Source organism: Cnephaeus nilssonii, assembly GCF_951640355.1.
Source record: "Cnephaeus nilssonii genome assembly, chromosome: 17".
In the NCBI taxonomy this organism is placed as follows: Eukaryota; Metazoa; Chordata; class Mammalia; order Chiroptera; family Vespertilionidae; genus Cnephaeus; species Cnephaeus nilssonii.
The window spans coordinates 50,928,572-50,951,158 of record NC_137088.1 but is presented as its reverse complement, the minus strand read 5'-3'; the positions used below and the strand labels follow the sequence as shown (position 1 = coordinate 50,951,158).

Here is a 22,587-nt window from a genome sequence, read left to right as displayed (position 1 = left end):
TCATGGAAATGTCTCATCCGATAGGGAGCCTGGCTGCTGGAAGGGTTCTGTTTTGGAAACTGACCAGTCCAGAAGCCGAGGTCCGAAGTGCAGCCCGCTGGCCCTGTGACTGTGGACAAGTCACAAGACCTGTTGTGTTTTCACAAAATGAGATGTTCAGATATGCGATCCCAAATGCGCTCTTCACAGAACGGACTCCAGATAGACCCAGGAGGACCTTCCCGTGAATAAGTATTGCTCAGCCATGCGGATAGGCCACGCCCCTTCTTCTTGGAGATCCCTCGCTGGTTAGGGCAAGACAGCTCAGGGAGACCCAAGGACTTTCTGGGGGCACCTTCTACCAGGAACTTGACTAAAATGGAGGCAGGGCCACAGCCTGAGAGAGTGAAACCTTTGGCTGGGAGCTGGACTGAGCTCTCTGGGAGTGTCTTCACCTGTCCCGTGGCAGCATCGAATTTAGTGGTCCTCCGAGTGGCCCATGAGCAGCATCAGCCTCACCATCACCTGGGACCTTGTTAGACATGCACATCCCCAGGCCCCACATACCTCAGACCCGCTGGCAAGCAGAAACTCTGGAGTGGGGCCCAGCAGTCTGTTGAACAAGGCTTCCAGGTGGTTCTGCTGCACATTGGGTTTTTAGAACCACTGTCACAACTGAACCCAGACCACAGGCGTCACAAAGTGGAGAGACTGGAAGATCTGAAAGGGAGGAAAGAGAGTTCATCCTGATGTTGGAGGTGGGGTGTGTGGCTGCGGGCTGGGTCAAGGTTACCTGAGACGATCACTAAGTCTTCTCCGGCTCCAGAGTTCTGTTTTAAGAGCACCACCAAGTTTTAAAATGACAACTAAAAGGGGTACATACAGGAGGGATTTTTAAAAATATATATTTTATTGATTTTTTTTTACAGAGAGGAAGAGAGAGGGATAGAGAGTTAGAAACATCGATGAGAGAGAAACATTGATCAGCTGCCTCCTGCACACTCCCTACTGGGTATGTGCCCACAACCAAGGTACATGCCCTTGACCAGAATCAAACCTGGGACTCTTGAGTCTGCAGGCCAACGCTCTATCCACTGAGCCAAACCAGTTAGGGCAGGATTTTGTTTTTTAATGATATTCTGGAGAGCCCAAACGAATAGGAAAAGTCTCGGTGAACTGTCACTTTAAAAGAGAGAACCTCATTCTTACAGAACTACCTGGGATATTGGCAAAATGGAGAGAACGTGCTGATCCGGACTCCTAGTCCTTTCAGCCTGCTTTCTTTTATATCCGATTTCTCTGAGGCCAAACTTGGCTTTCCGACCTCAGGGTCTTCGGCTGGAGAATGCTCAGCTGCCAGTTGCCTTGGACTGGAAACTCTCAGTAATCACGCGTTGGCAGGGGAAGAGGAACTCCCCATGCCTCTCTGGACTTGGGTGATGACCCCACTGGCAGGACAGTGATATCACAGTCGGAAACCCTGGAATCGCAGGACAGTGATATCACAGTCAGTGCACCCTCCTATTCTGTGGAACACCTGTCTCCCCTGCAAGGTCCTCCCTTTTCTTTGAGATCTTCTGTTATGAGTATGGATTCTGACTAGACGCGGCAGCTCACATGGAGGGCGTGGGTTTCTGAGTACTCCGAATGCTCCAAAGGTGGAAGATGGTAGTGGGAGATGAGGGCCACATGTGTGTAGCCTTGACTACAAGAACTTCTAATCCATTATTTCCCCCAGATTGAGAAACCCAGCATCCCCCCCCCCCAAAGGTGGCTTTCCTGACCTTCCTCATCTACCTGCCCAACCTTTTCTATTGTGGAGCACTTGAAAATACTAGAATTTTTGGAAGGACATTTTAGATTAGAATTGAACCTTTTTAAAAAGTAAGCTTTGGAAAATTGAAAAAAAAATCCAGTGTTATCTGTACAGTGAACACAGTTTTTCTCTGAGAAATATTGGCTTGAAATTGTCCTATGCTTCTTACCTCTTATTACTAATAATTCACCCCGTTGACATGAAGTGGCTAAATAACCTAGTTAGGCAAAATATCGATATTATAGTGACATCTTTGATTACAAAAATAATTTACACACATTGATCAAAATTTGTCCAATTTCGAAGGATTCAGGGTGCACTTGGATGCTAAGACATTCTGGTTGAGAACTATGTAGGCCTACTAACACCCTCAATGTAATCATGTATGTGTATTATGTATGCAATTGTGTATATCCTTCTATTTTGAGCTGTGATCCACCTGAATCAAAGATTGTGTCTTAGTCTTCCTATATCTGGTGACCAAATGAAGCCAAGATCATGCTAATGTATGGTTTGTTGAAGACATATATCCATCCTCCCTCTCTCTCTTTCACACACACACACACACACACACACACACACACACACCAGCCACATTCACTAAACCCAGGGTGACTGAATGTCAACTCCAGAAAGAGAGGAAGAAATCCCCTAAATATGACTTGATAGTTATCCCCACATTTTCAAGTGAGAAACTAATTACTGCATCAGTTACTACATGATTCCCTCCACCAGCTAGCTCATTTCATTAGCTCCCTTTAAATAAGCACAAATAAATATACAAATTGCATATTGAGATGGTATTTTTCCACATGAACTGAGAACCCAGGGTTACTAGCTGTGGTTACCAAGTGGTGACACAAACATTTTCACTGAGCAAAATCAAACACCATGAGCTATTCCATGACCGGAGTTGATTTCAGTAGAATATCAGGGTCAAAATACTGTAACTTCCGAAATGCCGGAAAGGTCCTTGTGAGCCATACTGATTCCACACAAGTTAAGACTTCTTTTCTCCTACTTGTTTTTGTGTTGATTCATTGCTCCATCAAAAGGATGGTAGGTCCTTCTTGAAAAGACTCAACTTGTCCCACTGCATAATTTGACTGCCACAAATTGGAACACTAACCATGATGAGATGAAGGAACATGGGTAGTAGAGAAATAACACACTAGGAAGCTCAGAGAGACCTTTTTTATAGAGCAGAAATGATCAAGGGCATTGGGAGCAGTCACCAAAGATGTGTATTTATTAGAGAACTCAACAAGGTCCTAATTAGAATTAATACCTCCCATTTCTGAGCCACAGTCTACTCAGCTATGTGATAAAGTGATTAAATTTGACACCTTTCAATTCTGTTTTTCATAATCACAATAACTAACACTTGCGCTATTACTGTGTCAGGCACTCTGCTAAAGACTGCATCTACATTTTCTCTTTAATCTTCAGAATACCGTTATCTGGCCCAGTTGACACTGAAAGGCTCAGAGCGGTTGAATAATTCATCCCAGGCCACAAGGCTAGTAGTGGCTGGGCTGAAGTTCTGACTCGGGTGTGTTTAATGCCAGATTGGTGCTGTTCACCTCTACCTTCGATAGCCCTCAAAGAGGCTGGAATAACTTGTTGCAAGGTAGACTTTCTCAACTACTTCTAGACCAGTGCTTCTCAGTAGGGGTGATGTTTTCCCCTGGGGGACATTGGCAATATCTGGAGACATTTTTAGTTATCACAGCTAGGGAGAGGGGTGCTACTGGCATGTGGTGGAAAGAAGCCAGGGATGCGAATAAACAGCGTGCAACAGGTGGCCTAGACCCCACAACAAAGAATCACCTGGCACCAATGGTTTATATTGATGGTCAAGGTCAAGAAATCCTGCTCTAGACGCAGCCTCAAAACGCCCTCTTCACCACTGTCCACAGAAGATAGATAAAACGTGCCTGTCCTCAGGGAGGACATCCCTGTCTCTAGAGTTGTGTACACATGTGCATCTCAGTCCAAAACCTCTCAGTACACCACTGCATTTAAGATCTATGGGCTTTGATCGGAGACAGACCTAAGTTCAGACCCCTGTTCTGTGACTTCCTGCTTTTCTTTAGGGCCATCACTTACACTCGGAAGCTCCATGTTTCTCATCCCTCAGATGGAGATAATCATTCTCTATGTTGGGATGACTGGGACATAGTAAGCGCTCAGTTAATCATTACAGCCGTCTCTCGTCGTGGCCTCCCTTTCCTTTTATGAACATCTCCGTCAGCCTGTGCTCCTCTTAAGATGGCCAGGTATGCTCTTGGCTCCCCCGTTAGCTGGCAGGAGCCACGGACTGTCATTTGTAGACTTAAACACAGGGATGGTGTCGGTGAAATGCACCCAAGAGGGGCAGCTGTAAAGTACTGGCGGCCGTGCAAGTGAAGGCGGTGGTGGTAGAAGCAAAAGAATCCAGGAATCTTGGCCCGTGGCCAAGGCATCCGCTGCAGTGGGCTCTCAGGGTTGGCTTGTAGTATAAATTGTTGCTCTGTCATGTAAATGGAAAATTAACTTGTGCAACCAATCAAAGAATCTTTGAGATGCTTTGTGAACCATGCCACCCAGATAAGCTGAAGATGTATGTATTTTCTTTCAGGAGACCTTTCCTTGGGTAGACAGGGTGGGGAAAGTTGAAGAGAAGGGGAGAGGGAAGGGGGAGGAGCTTCCTTCGTGAAAAGCCTCCCCTCCCCCTGGAAAGTGTGTGGTTGCAAATGCTGTGCGTGGTTCATGCAGCTTGGATTACAGTGCAAGGTTCCAGCTAGACTGCTGAGGGGACATTACATATGCCCTTTCCCTCCGCCAGAAAAGATCATTACCTGTGAGCACATTATTTATTTATTTGGGTCAGAGTGGGGGTGTGGGAAGGAGAGGAAAGAAAACTGACTGCAGGTGGAAGGCTCCAGATGAGACCTCTGATCCCTTAAGCTGCTTGCAGAAAAGAGGAGAGATTATTGGAAGTCACACCTGACACTCTGAGCTTCCCACAGGACCTTTCCGCTGTCTGTGCACGGAGGGATTCTCGGCGCTCCCAGGTGTGGGGCGGCGATAAGAGGGCCAGTGCTGTGGAACATTATCCATTTGGGGTTTAGATACCTGATGTAGGAGAAAATACCTGTCCCCTGCTCAGCCAGCCAGAAGCAGACCTTGGGCCACGCTACTGGCTTGCTCTCCCAGCAGGCCTGGGAGGAGGGGAGGCGGGCATGGTTTCTGCACTGGGACACGGAGCCTCTGAGGGTCACTCGCTTAATCAAATTGCAGCATCAGGTACAGATCAAGGGCTGGAGCCCCAGCCCGAAATTGTAAACCAGGCTTCAAACTATTGTGCTATCAAAGCTCTTCAGGTGTCTCCATCATATAAAGTACTGAAAGCTTGTGAGTGTGAAAACACACACACACACACACACACACACACACACACACACACACGTATATACACACACACGTACATACACACACGTGTCTATATACAAATCACAGTTATGTCAACGCAAGTAGATGATGGGCAGTATAATTAATGCGAGCTGACTCCCTGCCTGGGATATGACAGAGAATAGGTTGGTGAGACTGGAAAACGAGTGTCCTCAGCGAACAGAGGGGACATCTACTCCAGCTGGTCGCTGCCTCTTGGGAACTTGAACTCAGAGAGGACAGATCTCCTGCCTTATTTTTGTTTTATTTTTCAAGAGAAGCTGTTGTGGTTGGCAAACTACAACCTGCAGGCCTCTTCGCCCAGTACCTGCTGCGATAAAGTTTTATTGCAACAGAGCCACTCCCATTTGTTTATAGACTGACAGTCTTCAGGCTACAACAGGGAGCTGAGTAATTGCGACAGAGTGACCGCATGTGCTGCAGGGCTCACACATATCCCACTACACAGTTCCCTGACCTCTAGGCCCGATGGACACACGTGGGTGAAGTCCACTTCCCAGCTGGACCCATCAGAGGCCATCCAGCCTCATGCCACTGCTCACCCCTCCGCCTCTCTTGGGCACTCAATAGCAGTGGAAGGCGAGGACAGGGTCTCAAGCTTGAACCTGATGCGGAATCCCTTCACATCCTGGGAAAGTGGATTGAGCCGGCTCCACCTCCAGACTCAGTGGGTCTGGGTGGGGCCCGAGCACCTGCACCTTCAGCGAGTTCCCTGGTGGAGCTGATGCTGCCGGCCAGGGTCACACTTCGGGAACCAGGGACTCAGACACGCCATGCTGTTCGGGAGGTTTCAGAGCACCTGCTCTATCAAGAGGGCGGCTCACTTGGCCCAGGGAGAGGAATGAATTCTGTGGAAGCCCTAGGGCAGACTCGCTGAGGCACTGCACAGCCCCCACAGGGCCGTGAAGGATTCTGGGTCCTCAGAGTCCTTCAGAGTTGCTGTGTTTCCTCAGTTTGCAGAACGTATCTTGGGATCCATCCACGACCCACTGCGTGGGCTGCTGGGGGCTCTGGCGATCTGTAAATCGTCTGTATTCCCCACACCCAGTGGTCCTGGAGTACCTAGTCCTCCCAGCTGTTTCCCTTCACCAAGCCAGTCTCTTGGGGGGTGGAATATGATAACCGGCTCAAACCAAGAGATCTTATGTCAAGATTAACCCAAATCTAGGATGGAATGGGAAGAACAGATTCGGCAAGCTATATAAAAATGTAAGACAGTTATAAATAGAAGAAAAAGGAAGTACGTTCTGAAATTAGAGGAATGCTTGCAGTTAAAAGCTATTTTGATTTCTCTGAGCCTCAGTTTTCTTGTCTGCTGGTATGGTAGGGACAGTTGGTGTAACCTTGAAGGGTTGTCGTGAGAGATGCTGTGTGTGTGGTAACTGTCACCTCTAAATCTGGCTTCTAAGCCTTCTCTCCACCTGTTTGCCTGAGGCTCGGCGCTCCTGAAGGCAGTCATCTTAGAGACTCCAAAGGAGTCCACCCTTCGCAGTGTCTGTGGGTGGCACCTGGCGGCTCTGATTGGATGCTGCCGAAGAAGCATCCTGGTTTTTTCTGGGCAGCTGACTCCAGCCACTCGCTGACTCTAACCCTTTCATTCCTGGCGTTTCTGGTTGCCAAGTGATATGGCTCCCTCATCCCAGCTAGCCGAACCCCCTCTGTGTATCTCCTTTCTGGCTGGGCTCCTAATAGCCCTGCCTTCCACAGCCGCCCAGCTGTGACGAGTTGAGCAGCGAAGACTCTGCCAGCCTCGGCCCCAGCAGGGCTCTGTGCGTGCCATTTAAGGGAAGAGAAATGTGGCTCCTGCTGGATGAGTCAGGGGCTGCCACCTCAGAGGAGGGGTGCTAAATAATTCACCACGGCAGCCTGCTCCGACATCCTGTCCCCTGGTGACCCCGGATGCATCAGCAGGGCTCCGGCTTGCTGTGGCGTCACAGGGAGCAGGAAGAATGAATAAGGCAGCAGAAACCCGCCCTGGGGGTCAGGGGCCCCACAGGCCCGAGGGTCAGGGAAGAAAGCATCCGGGGTGGCCTGATGGGTGTGTGCTGACAGCCTCTCAAATCAGAGGGCTTCAGACATCCTCACGGTACCAGGCGTGACTGATGGTATGTTAGACTCTATACACCTTTTTATGTTTTAATGTATTGTTTTTTCTTTCCGAGAGAGAGGAAGGGAGAGGGAGAGATAGAAACATCAATGATGAGAGAGAAACATCAATCGGCTGCCTCCTGCACGCCCCCCACTGGGGATGGAGCCCACAACCCTGTGCCCTGGCCAGGAATGGAACCATGGTTCATGGGTCGACACTCGACCACTGAGCCACACTGGCCGGGCTTCTATACACATTTTTAAAGAACCTGCTGTGTACTTGGCAGCTTTACCTGTATTATCTCATCTAGTCCAGAAAGTCCACGAGGCAGAGGCTGTTAGATGAGGCCCCGAGAAGAAAAGTGATGTCCCAGTTCCCACAGCTCATAATAAGGGGCAGAGTCAGGATTCGCCCTTGGACACGTCCCACTGACAGGGCGCCTGTCACCCAGCTGTCCCTGGCCAGGGGGGATCTCCTCTCTCCTCCCGACACTGGCTCTTGGTGGTTCAGACTCCCACATGTTAGGCCCAAGGCGACCAGCTTCTCTAAAGGGAAGCACGTTATGGCGCATCAGTAAAGCTCTCCGCTGCTCCTTGTGGCTGGAGTTTCAAGTTCTGATTCCTGGTTTTTGTAGTTTGGACCCTGCCTTGGCCTAGTCTCCTGCTGAGCAAGTTGGTGGCTGGGAGGCGGTGTTCAAAATGACGGGCTTGCCCGGAAAGTCCTGCCTCAGGAAGGTGCGTGTCTTCGGCAGGATTCCCAGTTCTCCCGCAGGGCCTGACGGCCTGGGGTTGAAGAGCTGGAACACAGGCCCGGAGGGGAAGCATGGTGGACTAAGACAGACACAGAACGAAGGGGGCTTTTCCTCAGCCCAGCAGCCAGGAAGACTCGGTTCTGTAGCTCTAAGGAGGCAATTTTGCAAAACACATCACACAAACACTCTTTTATAGCCCCCTCCCCTTAGATGCACAGGGCACCCCAGTGTGATGGATGAGCAGGTCTGTGGTTATTGTGTGCAGAATGCTTTGTGAAGATGATTTCAACTCATAAAGTTATCACCACTATTTACATTTTTCAGGTGGGGGCTTCTGAAGATCAGAGAGGTTAAGTAACTTGCTCAATGGCACACAGCATGAGCCAGAGCCCAGAATCAAACACAGACTTCCCGATTCCAATTCCAGGGTTAGTTCTGTCATAGAAGGACTTAGTTAGATAAATTACATGTCCTTTGTAGCAAGCTATTTATACATGTTAAAGAATACTTAAAATGCAAAGAAATTGAGGCAGCATCCAGCCTGGTGGGCTGAGGGACATGTATGCCATAACTACACTTTTCATTCTCTTTTCTGCATCAATCAGCTGCCTGATGACATTCACAGGTATGACAATCTCCCAGGGTTGTGATCAGTTTCTGAGGAAATTGCAAAAAAAAAAATGTTGTATGGAAATATAGAACTGCAGTTATTAATAATTGTCACAACTATGAGTGGATCTCAGCCATGGCATACACAGACTAGGCTGTGAGTCATGAGCAGTCCACTCATTCACCCATGTGTATTAAGGCCTACTATGTGCAGACACTGTTCAAGGCTTTGAGGATATTTTTTTTGAAACTGACAAAAAAAATCTGTTCTTTCCTCCCCAAAATGGAGCTTACATCCTAGGGCTCCACAGGAAGCCAGACCATTTAGCAACACAAACAAGTAAAATGTATAGTGATTTAAGAGAGCTAAGCTGGGTATCAACTTCCCACAAGGCAGTGTGAGGGGCACAGCAGACCCCTTAACCAGGAAACAGTCATTTGACTGCTGAAAATTATAAAAAAACAAACAAACAACATTTAGGGTTTCTAAAAATTGTCCCAAGGTTACGTAGCTAATGGAGAGACATCTATTCAAGAAAACCTACTGAATCTTGGTAACAGTGAGTCTGTGGCATGTGAGCCAGACCACTCATCTCCCCCCTTCCCTCCAACACAGATCGGTGTGATGGAAACTCTACTCTGGGAGTATGCAGCCAGGACGATGGGGCTCCTTCTCTCCTGGCTCTCGGTCTAGGGCTATGGTTTCACCTAGGGAGGGGCCCCCTCAAAGACTGGCAACGCCCTGCCTCTGCCCAGGAGCCCTGCTTTAGTCAGATCAGACTGTGGAGTAATTTATGGCCCAGGATAGTGTTGGGAACAATAGAACAATCAGCTGGCAATTAGTGGCGCTAACTTCTGGGTGTTAGCAGTAAATATAGACCAGCCAAGTGAGTGCTCAGGGAAGCGGTGCCTGCCCTCTGAGGAGCCGCAGAGCTGCACACTGCTGGGAAACAGACCTCACTCAACTTGTCTAGCCATCTACTAACAAACAAGCAAACAAGACGTTCCAGGAAAGGGAGGGGGGACCTGTATTCAGAATTGCTGTAATACGTTTATCTAAAATGTTCCGTTTTCAACTATCATGAGTCATGCAAAGAAACAAAGAGTGTGACCCATTCACAGAGAAAAAAAGTAGGCAAAAGAAATGGCCTGTGAGGTTGCCTACATGTCAGATTTACCAAAGACTTCAAAGCAGCTGGTATGCATTCAAAGCATGGTAAGAAACTGTCTAAAGTATTCAGGGAAAGCATGATGACAATATTCATTAAATAGAGAATATTGACAAAGAAAAATTGTATTTTAAAAAATTATTAAAAGTGAAATTTTTGCAGTAAAATTTAATAACTGAAATGAAAAATTCACTAGAGGATCTAAACAATAGATTTCATCTGGAGGGAGAAAGAATCAGCAAACTTGAAGGTAGATCAATAAAGATTATGCAATCTGAAGAATGGGGAGAGAAAGAAAAAGAGAATGAGGAAAAATGAGAAATGTGGGGTATCATTAAGCATACCAACATACGCATAATGGGGCCAGCTAAAGGAGAAGAGACAGAAAAAGGAACAGAAAAAAGTATTTGAAGAAATAATGGTAGAAACTTTCCAAGTCTGATGAAAAATGTTAGTCTATACTCCAAGTAAGTAAACTGAGACACACCACAGTCAAAATGTTGAAAGACAAAGAGAAAATCTTTAAAGCACTAAGAGAGAACAACTCATCGCATATAATCCAGTAGGAATAACAGCTGATTATTCAGTCTTGGCAAAGAATTTGGCAATTCCTTAAAATGTTAAACAGAGTTTCCATATGACCAGGCAATTCCATTCCTATCATTATATCCAAGAAAAATAATAACATTCATCCTCACAAAAATTTGTAAACAAATGTCTATGGTAGTATTATTGATGATAGTCAAAAAGTAGAAACAACCCACATGTCCATCAGTTGATGAATGGATGAATAAAAAGTATATAGATACAATGGAATATTATTCAGCAATAAAAAAGAATGACACTCTGTATAAGCTGCAACATGAATGAACCTTGAAAGTATTACATGAAGTGAAAGAAACCAGTTTTTAAAAAAAATCACATAGTATATGATTCCATTTACATGAAGTGTTGTGAATAGGCAAATTTATAGACAAAAAGTATATGTGTTTGCCTAGGGCTGGAAACAATGGGGTTGGTTACTAAGGGGTTTCTTTGGGGTTGGTGAAAGTGTTCTGAAATGATATCCTATATAATAAAAGCCCAGCGACCGAAAGGTGGAACGACCAGAACAACCGGCCGACCAGTCGCTATGACGTGCACTGACCACCAGGGGGAAGACACTCAATGCAGGAGCTGCCCCCTGGTGGTCAGTGCGCTCCCACAGTGGGAGCATTGCTGGGCTGACCAGGATGAGTGGTGCTCCCACAGTGGGCCGATCCCCACAGGCCACACACACCCCCCACCACCATTGCATGAATCCCATGCACCGGGCCTCTAGTCACAATAATAATTGCCTAACTCTATAAACATACTAAAACCTATTTAACCATGTGCTTTAATTGGATGAACTATATAATATGTAAGGAGTCATAAGAGAAAAATATAGTAGGGAAAATTTTGGCAATATTAGGAAGGTGGAAGGGAGGACAATCTCGGGGCAGGAAGGCTATAGGTGACACTCTTAAGACTTGAAAAGGTGACAGAGTAAGCTATGCTACTATCTGCACGGGGAACATTTCAGAGGGAAGGGCAAGTGCAAAGACTGGAGGCAGGCAGGTGCCTGCTGTGTTTGGGGGCCAGTGTTCCAGGGCCGGCGGGGCAGAGAGTAGCAGCGGAGGTGTCGGGGGCATAGATCTCAAGGGCCTTCCTCGGAGATGAGCGGCACTGGGGGGCGTGGAGCAGAGCATGACAGGCTCTCGTGTTGGTTTTCAGAGAGCCACTCGGTGCAGTTAGCAGGTGAGCCGAGCTGACGGTGGCTGTCACCGCCGCCCAGCAGAGGTGGCGGTGTCTTGGAGCAGGGTGAGAATAACGCAGGTGGTGGTGAGCAGTCGGATTCTGCTTACATTTTGAAGGCAGAGCCAACAGGACTGAACAAGGGTTACAAAACGTTCAGTGTAAATGGTCAGGTAATATGTTAAGCTTCGCAGGCCACGCAGACTCTGTTGCAACTGCTCAGCTCTGCTCTTGAAGCATAAATATGGACAGTGCTTGATGAATGGGCACAATTGTGTCCCAACAACGCTGTATTTGCAAAAACCCGAAGCAGACCGGATTTGGCCAGTGGGATGTGGTTTGCCAGCTCCTAGATTAGATGTTGGGGGCAAGAGAAAGAAAAGAGTAAAGAGTGACTTGAAGATGCTAGTTCTTAACCACTGGAGAGACAGAGTGGCCATGAACCGGAAGAGTGAGTCCTGCAGAGGGAGCGGGTGTGTGATCTGGACTGAGTAAATCTGAGAAGCCTTTTCGACATCCACATGTAGACGTGACAGAGGCAGGGAGATATGGAAGCCTTGAGTTCATGGAAAAAGTCCGACCTGGAGTCGTCAGCACAGAGGTGGTATTTAAAACCCTAGACCCAATCAAAGAAGCGAATGGAGAGAAAACAGAGGTCCCAGGACTGAGCCCCAAGTTTAGCTGTCAGGGAGATGAGGGTGAACCAGCAAAAGCGCCTCCTGGAAGCTGGGAAAGTATTTCAGAGAAGTTCCCTCTACCCCTCCCTTTCGTACTCACAAATCATGTTGGAATACAAATGAGCAGAGACATGTTCTTACAGGAATAATTCTGAATTCCCTCTAACTTCTAGATAAGAAAAATCATTGTCCAACTTTTTATTCATCCGACAGATGTTCATTAGCTGTCAGGTCTCCAGGCCCTGTGCTGGGTGCTTGGAATAGCGTGGTGAGCCAAAAAGGCACAGTTCCTGCCCGCAGAAAACATAGAGCGAGAGAGAGCGATGTTAACCATAGTCATTAACACTCAGATACCCGCTGACCAAGGCTGTAGCTCTATGAAACAGGACGAGATGTCTGAAGGGAAGGACACACACCGAAGACAGCAGTAACATGAGTTCTGTACAAAGGACTGATCTCAGTGGAGGACCAGGGACCCTTCTGCATTTTCCTCTGTTTTTAATGATGTCATTGCCTGCATACCGCACCCCGATGGCGACGCACCTAGTTTTTCAAAGGCTGAGTGAGAACCTTTGAATTAGAGGGAGAAATATGGACTTCGGAATCAGAGCCAGGACCAAGTCTCAGCTGTGGGTCCTAGGGCCGTTCTGGTATTCTCTGTGACTTGTGTCCTCACCCATCCAGTACGGAGTCATAAAAGCCACAGGTTCTGACTATGGTGAGGCCTAAAGGAGAGAAAATGTACAACACACCTGGGATAGAAGTTCTTCCCATTCCTGGAGAAGAACAGTGTGTCAGTTTGTACATCTGTGACATTTTTTCTTCCAGGATAATTTCCCCAAGACGGGTATCTACTGCCAGTTTGCGATTTTATGAGGTCGGGAGCTTTTTCGTCTTTTTCCGGGGCATCTCCCCCTTGTCAGAATCTCTCCCGAGAGGAGCGTGTAGGAGGTGGAGGGTCTGCAGTAGGAAGTGCTGGGAGACCAGAGCATCCGTGTGCAGTGCCTGCTGGTTCTCCGGTCCTTTCCAGAGAGAAAATGCAGTGTTTTCTTCAGCTGTTTAATGAAAATTAGTAGTTCCCAAAAGCTGCTATAAGTGCAGCTTTCATTATCTCAGACAAAAGTAATGTTTGCTAACACATCATGTCAACTTCAACAATATTTTTGTGAAAATGTGCAGTGGTAAGCATGTTTAAATCCTTGGTGCAGCTTTTAATCTTTTCTGGGGACGGAGCAAAATCTCCAGCAGTCTTTCATTTTGCTTTGCCCAGTTTAGCTGGTTCATATTTCTCCTTTAAATTAATGCAATTAAAGGGAGGATAACAGGCTCTGTTAAAATTTTGTGCAATGGATTAGGTATTGGGATGGAGAATAATTAAAATGCATGAAATGTGGCTGATTCCTAAGATGGCAGAAAAAAGAAAAGGGAGGCCTCTTTTCTGGATTTAAAGCATGCCAGATTATTTATCACAAGATATGGAAATGTGCCCGTGGCCTAAAAAGCATTTTTGTTCATGGAATCTTAAACAAATGGAAGAGAAAGAAGAGGTCTGGGAGGGAGTTGGGGGGCAGCGGGGGGGGGGGGGGTCATCCTTATATTTATCATGAACAATTTCTGGTTGCACCTCTCATTCTTCCTCCCTCTTTGAAAACCAAGTGGGGAGTAATAGTGACACCTGCAACCCGCTGGGTACTGTACTTATATCACTTAGCGCATCTAATCTTACCCACTCCTGTGGCAGATAGACATCTTCATTTTTTGGTGGAGAGACCGAGTCTCAGAAAAGGTGAGTGGCTGTTATTACCAGGGCCATGAGGCTAGCAGACAATAGATCCAGATCTGAATTGAGGTCCTTGTGTTGGGCTCTTCCTCTGGCAAGGCCCGGCTTGTGTTGGGGGCAGATCATTATAAATCTGAGTTGGGAAAGTGGCTAGAAACTACTGAGAAGGCTCTCGTCTGAGCACTTACCTCTTTCCTAGGCGGGCAGCTCGCCTCTGTGGTGCCTTATTCTCCTTACCTGCATGCAGCAGTGTCACAGTCTCATCCTCTGCATGGTTATGGGGGTGGGTGTTGTTGGTTAATTTTAAAGGTTGCTACAAATCTGGAATGTTTTCTCCCTTTTAGGACAAAACAGATGCAACTTGAACTTTCAGTATTCATTTAGGATGATCATTACTTCCTTGATGATAAACATCCCTTTGCTTTAAGATATTAAGGGTTTAGTAGATTGTGCTATTTTTTTAAAAAATGAATTTACGTAGCAAAAATAAAAATTGACGGCAGTAGACATTACCAAGGTTCCTCATAGTTTGCTCTTCTTGCTCTTCTCTTGTTCCTGGGCATCTACTTCCCTGCCCCCTTGCAGGTAGATGAGGTCATGGGACTGGTTCGACCAACAAAGTGATATCATTCCCCTTCAAGTTGAAACACCTAAAAACGCCAGTCCTCTCTTCCTCTCTTGCCGTAGCCTGGGAATGATGTGTTAAGATCACAGACACACAAGAAAGGATCAGGCCAGATCCCTGAGTCACTGCTTGGAATGGAGGTGCCGGAAGAGCCGCTGGACCTCCAGCCAAGTGTGTATGAGTGAGAAATCACGTTTTCTTATGTTAGATCCCTGAGATCTATGTTTATTTGTTACTGCATAATAGCCTAGCCTAGCCCAACTTACATAACAATTCCTTGTCAGCCTCCGCTCCCTAATTTAAAAACTTTTACTGGGTTTTGAAATTTAGATGTCTGAGAACCACATTTGAGTAGGTTACTTAAAACTATATAACCCCTCTCCCCCTTTCTCTCTCTCTCTCTCTCTCTCTCTCTCTCTCTCTCTATATATATATATATATATATATATATATATATATATATACTACCTAATAAAAGAGTAATATGCAAATTAATCATCACTCCACTACACCCACCAGCCACACCCACCAGCCAATCAGTGTGAGTATGCAAATTAACCCCAACCAAGATGGCTGCCGCCACAGAGAGCAGGAGGGAGGCTTGGGTTCCCCAGCAATAGAGGAAGCCAAGCTTTCCACACACCCTGGCGGGCCCAGGCCTCCACTCAAGAATACAAAGTTTCAATTATAGAAGATAAATCCCAAGAAAAATGGTGGCAGCCACGGAGCTGGAGAGAGCAGGCTAGGGTTGCCCCCGGTGACCGAGGAAGCAAAGCTTTCAACCTTCCCTGGCCAGCCCAGGCCTCCGCTTAAGGCTACAAAGCTTCAATTATAGAAGCTAAACAAATCCAAACAGAAATGGTGGCAGCCACGGAGTGAGCAGAAGGCTTGGCTTTGCTCCAGGCTACAAAGTTTCAATTGTAGAAGATAAATATATCCCAGATACCAGGGCCTCTGCTTGTGTCGCCAGGGGGCATGGCCGGCCTGCAAACCACCACAGGCCCCTCGCCCAGGCTGCCCCACGCCCCAAGGGAACCCCCACCCTGATCCAGGACACCCTTCAGGGCAAACCAGCTGGCCCCACCCATGCACCAGGCCTCTATCCTATCTAATAAAAGAGTAATATGCAGGTTGACCATCATTCCAACACACAAGATCAAGATAGCTGCCCCCATGTGGTCAAAGATCCTGCCCCCATGTGGACACAAGATGGCTACCACAAGATGGCCAGCAGGGGAGGGCATTTGGGAGGGACCAGGCCTGCAAGGGAGGGCAGTTGGGGGCAATCAAGCCTGCAGGGGAGGGAAGTTAGGGGTGACCAGGTCAGCAGAGGAGGGAAGTTGGGGGCAAACAGGCTGGCAGGGGAGCAGTTAGACATCAATCAGGCTGGCAGGGAAGTGGTTAGGGGGTGATCAGGCTGGCAGGCAAAAGTGGTTAGGGGCAATCAGGAAGGCAGGCAGGTGAGCAGTTGGGAGCCAGCAGTCCTGGATTATGAGAGGGATCCCAGATTGGAGAGGGTGCAGGTTGGGCTGAGGGACACCCCCCCATGCACGAATTTCGTGCACCGGGCCTCTAGTATATATATAATTTGTATGGAATTTCTGCAATAATCCTATATAATAAAAGGCTAATATGCAAATCGACCGAACGGTGGAATGACCAGTCGCTATGATGCGCACTGACCATGAGGGGGCAGACACTCAATGCAGGAGCTGTCTTCTGGTGGTCAGTGCGCTCCCACAGGGGGAGCCCCGCTCAGCCAGAAGCTGGTCTCACAGCTGGCGAGTGCAGCGGCGGTGGCAGGAGCCTCTCCTGCCTCCTCAGCAGGCGGATATCCCCTGACGAGTTCCGAACTGTGAGAGGGTGCAGGCCGGGCTGAGGGACCACCCCCTCCCAGTGCACAAATGTTGTGCACCGGGCCTCTAGTTAATAAATAATAATACAAGAATAAACTTCATGCTTCATATATTCACAACTGTAAAACTATTTTGCCAATCAATATATATTTGTGTGTGTGTATAATTTTTAAGAACTATATTCTCTCTACATCTCATTATATATAGAGAGAATATGGTTCTTTAAAATTATATGTCATTATAATACACACACAATAACACATACTTTTTTAAATAAAATAAACTTCAGTGAATTTATGACTTTCATTAGATGTGTGATTTGAGACTTTGGTCATATCCCTCATAGTAATTAGTATTTCACAATAGCAGGATCTGAGGTACTGATACAATAGAAGGTACTGATCTGAGCCAGCTAGGACTAGTGCTATCTTTACCTTTTTATTTATTTTCTGTTCATCCTCACCCGAGGATATTTTTTACATTGCTTTTTTAAGACTGGAAGGGAGGGGGAGAGACAGAGAGAGAAACACCAATGTGAGAGAGACACATCGATTGGTTGCCTCCCACAGGTGCCCCAACCGGGGCCAGGATCGAGTCTGCAACAGAGGTACATGCCCTTGACTGGAATCGAACCCCAAACCCTTCAGTCTGCTGTCCTACTCTCTAACCACTGAGAAAACTGGCTAGGGCCATCTTGATCTTTTTAAAGTCTTCTTAAGACCAAGACATTACCATTGCTCTGAGTGACCCAGGCCAGTCCTATCATCACAGTATTCAAAAGTCTTCTGAAGGATCTAGGAAATCTCTCTGTGGTTCATTTAAAATCAGTTCCTTTTTATTTTATACCTATGGAAATAGAGATTAAAAATTGTTCCATGCCGGCCTAGCCGGTGTGGTTCAGTGGTTGGGTGTCATCCCAGGCACCAAAAGGTTCGTTTCCCAGGCAGGGCACATGCCCGGGTTGCAGGCTCGATCCCCAATCAGGAGGCAGCTGATCGATGTTTTTATCTCTCTCTGCCTCTCCCTTCCTCTCTCTGAAATCAGTAAAAACTCTTTTTAAAAATTGTTCCCATGCCTGTCCTCATTGAAAGCCACAGTCCGGGCTGTCACACATCCTTGTCTTCTGTGAAGTAACCAGCAGTGATCAGTCCTGTCCCCTTAATCCTCTAACAAGATTTTGACTAATGCCGGCGAGGCGGGAGAGATGATTTGATTTTCCCGCACGTGTGGAGCGCCGCTTAGTCATGACCTGCCCGTGTCGCGCTGGCCCGGTGCCCATGCAGACGAGTCTTTTCATCCTGCATTTGTGTGAACACTTTTTTCATACTCATGTTCTTTCTCCTGCGTGCAACGCCCTCTATAGCAACTGAAGTTTGACCTTGGCTATTTTAGCAGTCTTTTCACTTACGGTTTCTGGATCATTTCTGGATATTTTCTCATATTAAAATAAATTATTTTTGCCCGTCCACCTGACTCAAATTAGACTTTTCTTGACTTCTGGTCACCTCAACCACAATCAGTCTTGTCCTCCTTGTCCCTGTTCCTAAATACTCTAAGTAGTCATGGCCATTTATGTAAACACCTTATTATCCTATCTAAATAGAAAGTTCTGAAGGTTGGCAGCTGCGGCCTTGTCTCCCAACAGTGTCCTGCATTCCACAGATTCCCATTAACTGCCGAGGGTCTCCTATGTGCTGCCTGTTCTCCCCCACCCCCTGCCCCAGAAGTCTGCTGACACGAATGTGGAAGCTCATCTGTTTTTTGTAAAAACAGTGTGAGTTTTGTCCCTGTTTACCAGATCTCTGAAATTTCCAAAGTAGGTATTGCCTCACCTTGTCTAATACCTGACAGCGTATTTTCCAAAAATCCATCCTGAATGGTCTCCAGGATGAAAATAATTATCGCCAGGAATTATCGATCCATGGCTTGTGTTAGTTCAGTGATCTGCAAGGACGATGCACGGATCCCCGGCCCCCCTCTACCTCCACCCCCGTGGGCGGTCACAGAAAACAGGCCCTCAGAAGGCCTCCAGCAGCTTGCTCTGCGCCATCCCCCTCCTGCCTGTAATTAGACCTTGGAGAACCCTGCGCCAGCGCTATCATAACACGAGTCCACTCTCCTCTAGTCGCTTGCTGAAGTGTCTTCCCCTCGCATTTCCAAGCTCAGTTAAGGCAGGGCCCATCTTTGTGTTGGTCACCATGATGTCCACCAGGCCTGACACAGAACGGACAGATCTTAGGAGTTCACGAATGGAAACATGGACGAGTGGACGAGGCACCCCGCTTCCCAGACATGGCCCTCCTGTCCGCAGTGCAGCTGCAGAGCAGGAGGCCCAGTGCCTGTGGTCATTCTCGCTGCTGCGTCCCGTTGCAGAGCAGACCAGGTGTTTGTGATGTTCCCGTAGGAGGAGCCCGGCAGCAGCTCGCCCGCATTAGGTGGGCTTTTGAGCTGTGCCCTGGGAATGGGGGTGATTCTGCGTCTTCCTGTACCCACTTCCTTCCCGCCTTTTGAACCGAGTCTAGTGACTTAGGTGATTAGTGCCAAAAGTTCCCAGGAAAGCACCGGCATGTCCACCACCTTTAGCTGCCAGCTGTTGCATGTCTGCTGGGTGCTCCGCTCATGCTAAGTGCTTCACATTCATTCTCATTTGATCCTGAAAACAGCCTGCAAGGGCACGCACGGTTGTTCCTGCCGAAGAGAACCAGATCGTGGAGTTAGCAAGTGTCCGAGGCAGGGTCTGTCCCCAGGCAAGCCGCAGATCCCATGTCATAGTGTCACCTCTTATGAAGTTGAGAGTCACGTGTCTTATCTATTCCAGACGAAGATTGATCGATCACTTTGTGTTCCAGCTTTCCTCTTTATTGCTTCACCGACAATCACTGTGAATCGCTGCTCATAATTCTGCTATGATCGTGCTGACCAGCAGGAGGTCAGAGGGCAGTGGGCGCAGATAGAGAAACTGGAGCATAGGAAGTTGGGGTGATCTGTCCATGGCCACACCGGGGTCAGATGTCACTGCTTCCCCTCGGCCACTGGTGGCTTCATACTGTTGCGTTGGGTGTTCTACTTCTTGATGGGTGTTGAGGTCTCGGGGCTCTGTCCACTCCCCCACATGTCTGTGTGATGGAGACTTAAGGCGGAGTTTTACTCCTTCAATCGCACTCCGTTTCTGTTGGTGATAAGTTATTCCAGGTCCTGTGATTTTCACCATGAAAGGTCTGTGAACCGGAGAGAAGCATCTGAAAGAAGTAATTAAGCATTAGTAATACAATTACCTCTAACAAAAGGCCGTTTAACCTCCCCACGTCCAACAAAAAATTCACGTGCAGCTTCGGGAGCTCCGGCTGGAAGGGCTGAGCACAGCCCAGTGCCTCATTCGGGTGGAGGAGTGTGGGCTCCGGGGCTGGCTGCTTGGTCCTCAGGCCCGCTGTGTGCCCTCCCTCCCTCCCCCTAAGGAGCCCACCCCCACCTGCTTATCACAGGCACAAGGCCCAGACTATTGGCTTGTGCTCGCCTCTCACCTGGCCCAGGGTACCACATCGGCAGCGTGAAAGGACAATTGATTTTACACCATGAAAGGTGACCATGGAAATGCTCAGAGGGTAGAAACAATGGCCATCCTGGTGGGAGGAAAGCCTTGGAGAATTTTTCTGAATTCGTTCATAATGTCGAACATAACTTATGTGACCTTGTGTCAGTCCTCACCACAGTTCCCCTCAGTGTTTTCACTGTATCGCACTAAAACATGAGCTCCGGGAGAGCAGACACTGAGCATAGCACAGAGTAGGTGCCCAGAAAATATGTATTGAATGAAGGATGGTCCAGACAAAGAAATGGAAGACCCCCCCACACACAGTTACTTTTCTGAGGTCACATTACTAGCAAAAAGCTAAACCAAGATTTGACCTCAGGGCTGCCTAACTCTGTGGAGTTCTTTCTCCGTGATTGCTTGGACAGGCCGCTTTGTTGGTGCAGAGAAATGGGGATTGGAGACACAGAGGTGTTTAACCAGGAACAAAGCTCCAGCCGGAAGTCCAGGAAATGTGGGTTCTGGCCCATCCTTGCTGAAATCCCAGTGAGACCTTGGAAAAGGCCCTTCTCCACTCAAAGCCTCAGCTTCCAAATCTGTAGAATGGAGAGAAGGAAGCAGTGCTGCCCGAGGCTCTAAATGCCGTCACATGCCCTGGGGAAGATGTTTGCTTTGTCATCTCCCATGCTCACTGGGAGCTGGGGTCAGGGGTGGGAAGAGGGGGTGACTAATTCACCACCCTAGCACGCTGAGGAAGGTACCCCAATGCGTTTTATTTCAGGAATGGACAAGAATTCAAGGACAGCATCCCCTCAAGCTAACAAACACCCTGAAGTGAAAGTTGAAAAGAAAAGAAAGTAGAGGCATTTGAAGGCTTAACAGCTTTTGGGGTGGGGGGGGGGGGGTCGGGGGGGGGGGGGGCGGAGAGCTGCGTTCACTCCTGGGTCTTTGCAGCGTATAATCTGAAGCAGGCGCTCACTTTGATAACCGCCCAGATCTGACACCCTGCAGATGAGAGCACCACTTTCAAAAGAAGAAGAAAAAACAGACGCGTATCTTTAAAGCCTCCTTCCTGTCTGTGATATTTTTGTGCGCCATTAGAGGAGGCATACCTCGGGCCTCTGCATCCAGCCAGGGCTTTCTTCTGTCTCCCTGGCTTGGGGATTATTGATTTGGAAGGCAGGGCTAATTTACATGTAAATAAATCTCAGTGCTGGGCAGCGGGGACAGGATGTCCAGATGCCGGGACTGGCTTGCTGACGTCACGGCCTCATTAGCATGCGGAGGATGCGAGCACTGCAACAGCGACTTCTCCGGCACCTCCAGCTGCTCCGCCGCCGACAGTTATTATTTTTTGGCCAAGCCGCACATTTCCTGGTTCCGAGTCTCCAGCTCTGCGACCAGCTGACTGGTTGCCCGGGGGCTGGCTCCGGATCAGCTGGTGACGCTCAGGCTGGGGTCTGAGACTTCCTGCGGGCTGACGGCAGCGAGCTTCTCGGGAAGGCGGTGGGATCCGAGATCGGATCCTCGGAGGGAGGGAGGGAGGGGGAGAAGTCACACTTTGCCCTGCCTGGCGGCTCCCCAGCAGGATCGGGGCAGCCGTGCTGTTTGCTGCGCGTGGATGCTGAGATGCTGAGCAGCTCGCCCCTGCCTGCTGCCGGCTCCAGGAAGGGTCCAGATTTGCAGAAGGGCTTCTAGGAGAAGATGCGTTGGCTGCCTGCGGTCCGGCTTGCATTCCTGGAAGCCAGGCTCGGGCCGAAAGTGAACTGGGGCAACTGACAAGCTCAGAGGGTCTGGCGGAAGCTCCGGGGAGAGTGGGCATTTCATCTTCCTTGGAGGTAGGTAAGGAATTTGCTCTAAATCACACCTTAAACAGCAGCGTGTTTTCTGACGGGGATGAGAGCGCTAGGTCTGGAGGCTTGGCACCGGGGGAGGACAGGAGGCCTCCATTATCTTAGCGAGGTGGCATGGTTAGTGGCCCCGTGCAGGGCACATTTTGCCTTCCCTAAGCCCATTAGAAAGCTCAGTTGTGAAGTGGCATGTCACAGCTATAGGGCTAAGTCCTATTGCGTTAAAGCAGCATCTCTCTAACAGAAGTGCAGTTATCGTTTTAAAAATAATAGTAGACGGGGAGAGGGTTTAAAAACTGAACACCTGGGACAGTGCACAGCAGACATTTCAGCTCCGAAGTCAGCAACCATCAGAGAAGCCGGGGAACGAGGACGTGGCTGAGACGTCCAGGTAAAGCCATGACGCTCCAGCTGTTTGGGGTTAATTTTAGCCGGAGCGTTCAGATGAGAATGGTGACATAGCTCCAGAACATGACTCAGTGTGTTCCCCGCACTGGGTTTCTCACAGGCGTGTTCATGGTTAGGTCTCCTCTCTCTCTCGGTTTCCTGAAAACCAATCCTAGCATTACTAATCTGCCGTGGAGGTCTTGCGATGAATACCGGTGTTTAATCCCATTATCGTTATGGG

The 22,587-nt window shown here is 48.2% G+C and overlaps 1 protein-coding gene across 6 annotated transcripts in view; it reads left to right on the top strand.

Annotated features, from left to right (window-relative positions):
• Window positions 1–22,587, top strand: part of PRICKLE2 (prickle planar cell polarity protein 2) — a 321,728-nt gene that overhangs the window by 185,641 nt on the left and 113,500 nt on the right. The window contains exon 1 of one of the 6 annotated variants that reach the window (XM_079794947.1): window positions 21,754–21,947. The exons of 4 other annotated variants lie outside the window; for them this stretch is intronic. The gene's annotated coding sequence lies outside the window, so the exon portion shown is untranslated. Of the gene's footprint in view, window positions 1–21,753; window positions 21,952–22,587 lie in introns of those variants that run through there. One more of the 6 variants, XM_079794948.1, reaches the window with a different exon arrangement.